The following is a 6,755-nucleotide window of genomic DNA, read 5'->3' on the forward strand; positions in this document are numbered from 1 at the left end:
AGTCAGTTCATGCATTCATGGAACCATCTAAATATTTCTCGCATTCATCTATGAGGGTTACCTGGTTCCATATTTGTAGCACAGAAATTTCCTTCAATAATAGTCAAAAAATCATGCCCATATATCAAAAGTTTTTGTGATTTACTAAGAATTTCTGGATTCAAAGAAGTTAATGGAGCGGCAGAGTATAGAGCCAGGAAATTCCTGAAGCTTTCATTTTCAAATTTAATATTTTTGGAGCCGCGCCAAAAGGATCGCATTTTATGAAATTCAGTGCTTAAAAATAGTAATAGATACTTTATTTATGAATTTCAAATAGATATTACCATTTGACAATTTGTCATAAACCAGATAAAATGACGTTTTCTAATTAACAAAAACTTAATGCAGAAGAAATTCAGACATGGAGGTAGTAAACGGGTCCAAAAGCATGAAACAATTTGGAAATTCAAACACAGTTTTGCAGGTAATACGTAATGGCATTATTAAAACAAGAACCTTTCTGCTAATAATAATACGCAACATTTACTTCCATGATTGGTATGTAATGAAGTGGACCGGAATGAACGGAATTACAAATTACACTTCTCGTAATTTATTATCGACAAAGTGAACACATTTTAGATGAAAATGTTATACACTCTTGAATAGTCCATTTGTTTATCAAACTCAAATTATACAAATTAGCTACGAAATAGACAATACAGTAATTATACGAGGAAAAGGCAATTGATCCTAAAATATCAATGGCGCACTGTTTAATATGAACTAATAAAAACAATCGTCTTTGTTTCATTGTCAAAAGTACTTTCGAATGACCGAATATTTAATGAAGACATTCATTAAGTGTTTGACATTATATTACATTTGTGATATATACGTGGCAAAAGTTATACATAACCTCCGACGTGGCGTGTCAATCGATAGTCTTGGACGAGCTTATGGTACGAATACCGCAACCATATCATTTTAGATTCAAAGCACTGAAATAATGGGCTTTCTACGAAGGACTGAAAATTAAACTCCTCGGCCCAAAACCCTTAATAATTAGTAACTGGAAGTTAGGCCTTTGTCGCTTGTTATATTTACAGTCTATGTAATAATATATAGGCATTTTCCTATTTCATAGAGCGTGATTACAATTTTAAAAAACCTTTAGATGCATTGTGTTAGAAAAAACAGTGATACTTTGAGAATTCAAACATAATAATGTGTATAATCATTACTCTTGGCTGCGTAGGTTTTCGCGGCGGTGGTTTGAAGGATTCTGCATTCTCAGGTTTCACCGCGTCGTTGTTTAATGCTTACAACAGTTTCACCAAATGCAACTTCGGCGAAATTGTTGTCTTCGACCTGAAGACGCCAAATGCAACTTCGGTGAAACTGTTGTCAGCATTAAACAACAACACGGTGAAACCCAAGAATGCAGAATCCTCCAATTATTACTCTTATTTTGTTATGCATTATAATATGAACACGAGAAAAAAATTCATTCAAATGATTTAACATCTAAATGCTAAGGGACCAAAAAGTTTTGAAAATTAAAGAAATCCTTTTATTATTTTTATTTCTAGGCTTCAAAATCCTTCCCGGCGAAGTAATAAAGCATTTGTACAATTGTATGTACTTATACATATTTATGTCACAAAAGTACAACGTTTTCGACAAGAAGGAATCAAGAATACATGAGCCATGGAAGAAATATAAAAAGATTGGAAAAAGGCACAAATATAGATACTCCACCAAATGGGAGATCAAATGGACGCATTCGAATACAGAAGATACATTTCTTTATCCATTGTAAATAGAAATCCTCTCATAACAGCTAATGAATTGGTTGGAAAATCATTCAAAGTTTAGAGTAGGAGGAACTTCTTCAGATTAGATCCTAAGCCTCACATTAATAATTAGAGACATAAAAATCGGAGCCAAAGACATCTGCACGCTAAAGCTTTAGACTCTTACAACAGAGAAACATCATTAAACACCAAGGAGGAAAAATTCCAAAGAAACTGCGGGAGATGTTGCAACAGTAACTTTTAACGGAGTCATCCGCTAGTATGCATTACAATGCAACAATTTCAGAGTGTAAAAATTGTTGCATTGACCTAGAAGGAACTCAGAGCCGATTCTAAATCAATTGTAGTTACACGGATAGCTTTGACAAATAAGTACAAAATGAAAGATAAAATGTTGAGAACTTTCCGGCCCTTTCATAACGGGTTCAGAAATTTCAAAACATTTCAAAATTAAAATGGAAGCGAGGAAAGCATATGGGCCGACCTTAATTTGACGATTAACTTTAACGTTTTAATTGACAGCTGTATTCTGAAAAATGTTTCGAAAGAAAGGAGAAGAAACTGAAGCGGGAATCAATAATATTAAACCTAAAAATAAGGGAGGTAACTTAAAAATTGACTGTTTAACATTTACAGATGATCCTGCGAACCTAGCTGAACAAAGAAGGTGTACCTGGAGAAATAAATGTCTAAAAAGGTAAGCTGCAAATATCTCTCAAGGAAACCGAATTGCTGATAAGTATTGGGGAATACCACAAAGAAAATGACAACGAAGCATGGATGACTAAGCATAGTCGTGAAATTCAAGTTCCTAGATGTGATGATTCAGGCGAATTTAAATGAGGCCAAACCAGCAAGGTCAAGGAAAATGGAATAAACTAACCGTTTAAAAAAAATATAAGTAAAATAATGTATAAAAAGAAATATTTGATAATAGAAAATGAAGTCCAGAAACAGCGACAACTTAACCAAAAAACAGAGAGATTAACATAAATAATAAAAAAGATACAAACAGTCCTCTCAGGATATCGGAAGGGAATAGGTGAGGCAAGACAGACTAAAAAATAGTTTTTGACTTATTTTTCCCAAAACTAGAAAACACAATTGGCATGGATCACACAAGGTAAGGCAAACCGAAGAGTCAACGAGCGTTTCAAGAGCACAAGGAATGGGAAGCGGAAATAAATTCAGGAAATATCACAAATTTCAGAGTTTTCAGGAAAAACAAAAGAAGAAGAAAACAGGTGGAATGTTGACGGAAGAATAAAAGAGCTATGGAGGAAGTGAATAAAAAAATGGTGGAAGGTGTATTTAATCTGGCGGGAGCAAAGATAATTACTCGTGGTTGGTTCACTCATGTCAGATAGGTCGAAGGTTAGGCGCCAGACGAAATGTAGTCCTCGCAGCGTCTGTTCCTCAGTGAGGCAGATGCTAAGGCGTCTGACCCCAGAGGGGCGGCCTTGATTACTAAAGCCTAGTCACAAACACTATTGAGGAAGGTATCGGGGAACCACCTCAGTTTCCATTCAAAAGATTGAAATGATGGACACTCAAAGAATATGAGTCCCGGAAACTAATGGGCTCGGCCCAATCGGCGGCGTGTCGTGTCCGGCAGCGGGTGAGGCAAGGCTTCCGCGGTCGTCATCCCAAGAAATCCTTGCAAGGGAAAACCGAGAGCAGCAGGACAGAAAATATGAAGGACAGGAAAGTTAGAGAATATTAAGAAGGAGATGAAAAGAGGATATATAGATATTTTAGGTCTATGTGAGGTGAGATGGAAGGATAGCGGGGATTTCTGGAGTGATAATTATAGAATAATATGCAACGGCGGGGACGAGAGCCAACGAGGGATTACTATAGAGTTTAAATAAAGAGGTGGGAAGAAGCGTAGTTAACATAGAACAAGCAACGGATAGAATATTACCAGCAGAGATAAAAGCAGGGCCAACGAACTTGGTGTTTGTTCAGGTATGCGTACATGGCACCAAGCAATCTTAAGGAGGAATAGCCAATAGGATATACGATGAGTCAGAGGACATAATCGCGTGTGTTGCCGCAGGGAAAAATTTGATAGTAATGGGGGATTGGAATGCGACGGTAGGCGAAGGAAGGATGATGATGAGGTGGGTGACTGCGGTTTAGGCACGAGGAATGGCCGCGGGGAGAAAGCAATTCAATTCTGCAAGAGACAGGGGTTAGTCATCACCAACATTTAATTCGGGCAACACAAAAAACGAATGCATTCATGAAAAATTCCAGGTTACTCAGAAATTAATCAGTTAGATGATATGTAGTTAGGCACAGAGTTAGGAACAGCGTGGTCGATTGGCACTACTTCCCGGGAGCGGATGTGAACTCTGATCACAAGTTAGAATTTATGAAGTGTAGCATACTATCCATTAAGATAAATCTGGGGTGGCGGGTTAGAAAGTGGAATATTGAAGCATTCCTGGATTTACAAGGAAGGAGTAACAGCAGGCTGTGGAGAAAAATAAGAATGAGGGAAAAAAGCTAAATACTAACGAGGAAAAAGTAGATATTAATGAAAAAAGAGACATCGGAAGCTGTAAAATAAAATATAGGAACTGGTAATAAATGAACTTCCACAAAGTTGAGGCTGAAACTATTGAGAAAAATAGGAACTGGTAATGGTGAAAGGACAACAAAGCCATGGATTTTGGATTACATGATTAGAAAGATGAGTTGAGCAAAAAGAGTTGTATAATAAATTGAGACAGGTAATAAATAAAGAAAAAGAAACATGGTGGAAGATGCAGTGCGAGGATATAGAAAGTTTGCCTAGGTACGGTGAAATTGGTGCGATATGCAAGACAGTTAAAACAATATCTGTGAGTAATAATGGAAGACCTGTATTAACTTTTAGAAATAAGTCGCGTGAGATAATATTTGAAACAGAAAAGAATGAAGAGAGATGGAAGGAATATATAGAGGAAGTGTATGGTATAGAACATAGGCCAACAAACCTAGACATAGAAAGGGAATATGACGTTAGAGAAGATAGTTAAAGTTCCGGAAAATTCAACGATAAAGTAGACAGGATCTTAAGGGAGTTGAAATCAAATAAGGCCGTGGGGGTAGCGGTTCTCAGGAACATTAACAAAAAGATGGAGAGCAGGGCTATTGATTACAAAGGCAATGCCCAGTTTTGGTTCAGGATTGGGAGAGGCACGCGCGATGCCATTGCAGTAATGAGGTTATTAATCGAGAGGAATATAGAACACAACCAGGAGGTATTTGCCTGTTTCGTAGATTTCGAAAAATCGTTTGATAAAGTGAATTGGGAAAAACTAATGAGTATATTGCCGAAAATAGGAATAGATTGGAGGTAAAGGCGGATAATCCGCAACCTGTACATGTCTCAGACTGCTCAGGCACGAGTGGGGAACGGGGAGTCTGGATGGGTAGTTTTAGGAAGAGGTGTAAGGCAGGGTTGCCCATTATCGCCGTTGCTGTTCAGCCTGTATGTAGAGGAAATGATCAAAGAGGCATGGGAAGAACGGAAGGTAGGAATGAAAGTGGGCGGGGAATTCGTAAAATCAGTTAGGTTTGCTGATGACCAAGCTTTAGTTTGTCAGTCAGCCAAGGGGTTGCAAGCATTGATGAATGAATTGAAAATTCAGTGCGACAGGTATGGGATGAGAATAAATATTAATAAAATAAAGGTTATGCGATTTTCTAGAAAGAAAAAGGCTAAGCTAAACATTAAAATAGGAGGGCAAAAACTAGAGCAGGTAGAACAGTTTACGTATCTCGGTAGTGTTTTGGGCCAACACGGTCAAAGTAGTAGGGACACAAGGAGAAGCATTGCGCTAGGCAAAGAGGCTTTCACAAGGAGGAGGGAGTTGGTGACAGGGGCGTTGAGTAAGGATGTTAAGAAAATACTCGTAAAAACTTTGATATGGAGCGTAGCTATGTACGGCGCGGAAACGTGGTCATTGAAGCAGGAGGATAGACGTAGACTGGAGGCTTTTGAAATGTGGATGTGGAGAAAAATGGAGGAGGTGAAATGGACCGAAAGGAAAACAAAAATTATAATTATTTTAGTCAATCAAGGTGCCTACGAGAGAACTTGCTCCTAGAGTATGATTCCTCTAAAATAAGGATGAAAAACTCATATTTTTATTCTCTTATTTCATCACTCCATTAATTTCGTTTCAATTTTGAATCCATATGCCTAAAGAAATGCGATAGAAATTCAAAGGGTAATAACATTTCTAATAATTTCCAAAAACGACAGAGCTTTTAATATGATTTAAAATTCAGCATGTTTGTTTTTGGTTCTAAACAAATGCATTGAAAAACACCTATTTCGATGAAAAAAATATTGTCATGGAAATAATAACCATGTTTTTTTATCAATATGTGAACCTTCCTCCAGCACAACTATTAACTTCTTTATTGAAATGAGCCCTTGGATAGACAAGGGAATAAAGATCAAATTAAATATGAGAGTTAAATAAGATTAATTGTCTTCAATAAATTAATGAGAAAAAAATTGCTTCATTCGTAAAATAAAATTATACTGATAGTATATAGTTTGTATGGTTTGTAGTTGTTGATTGTCACTGAATAATTTCACAAATTCTGGCAAAATAAAACTCAATAAGAATATATAAATCCCCTCAGTGTGACAATAATAATGAAGATTTTCATTCCAATTAAGAATATAACCCTTAAAAGCTTTTAATAGCCACCTAACTGCTCTTACTCTTTATTGTTCTTCATTTATTAAACTTTTCAACACCCGAAATTCCCATGCATCCAACCCTTTTTCCTAAATATTCCCATTTCTTCCGTGATGACATGGACTTTCCCATATCACCACCTCCCTCACATTACCCTGTCGACTACAGTTTTCGGTATCTCCCCACTTCCTTAAAATGGAAGAGTAAATATTGAGCAAAACGATGGAACTATTACAATCCAAGAAGATAG

This window comes from Hetaerina americana, unplaced genomic scaffold (assembly GCF_022747635.1).
Source record: "Hetaerina americana unplaced genomic scaffold, ioHetAmer1.1.p SCAF_3, whole genome shotgun sequence".
Taxonomy (NCBI): Eukaryota; Metazoa; Arthropoda; class Insecta; order Odonata; family Calopterygidae; genus Hetaerina; species Hetaerina americana.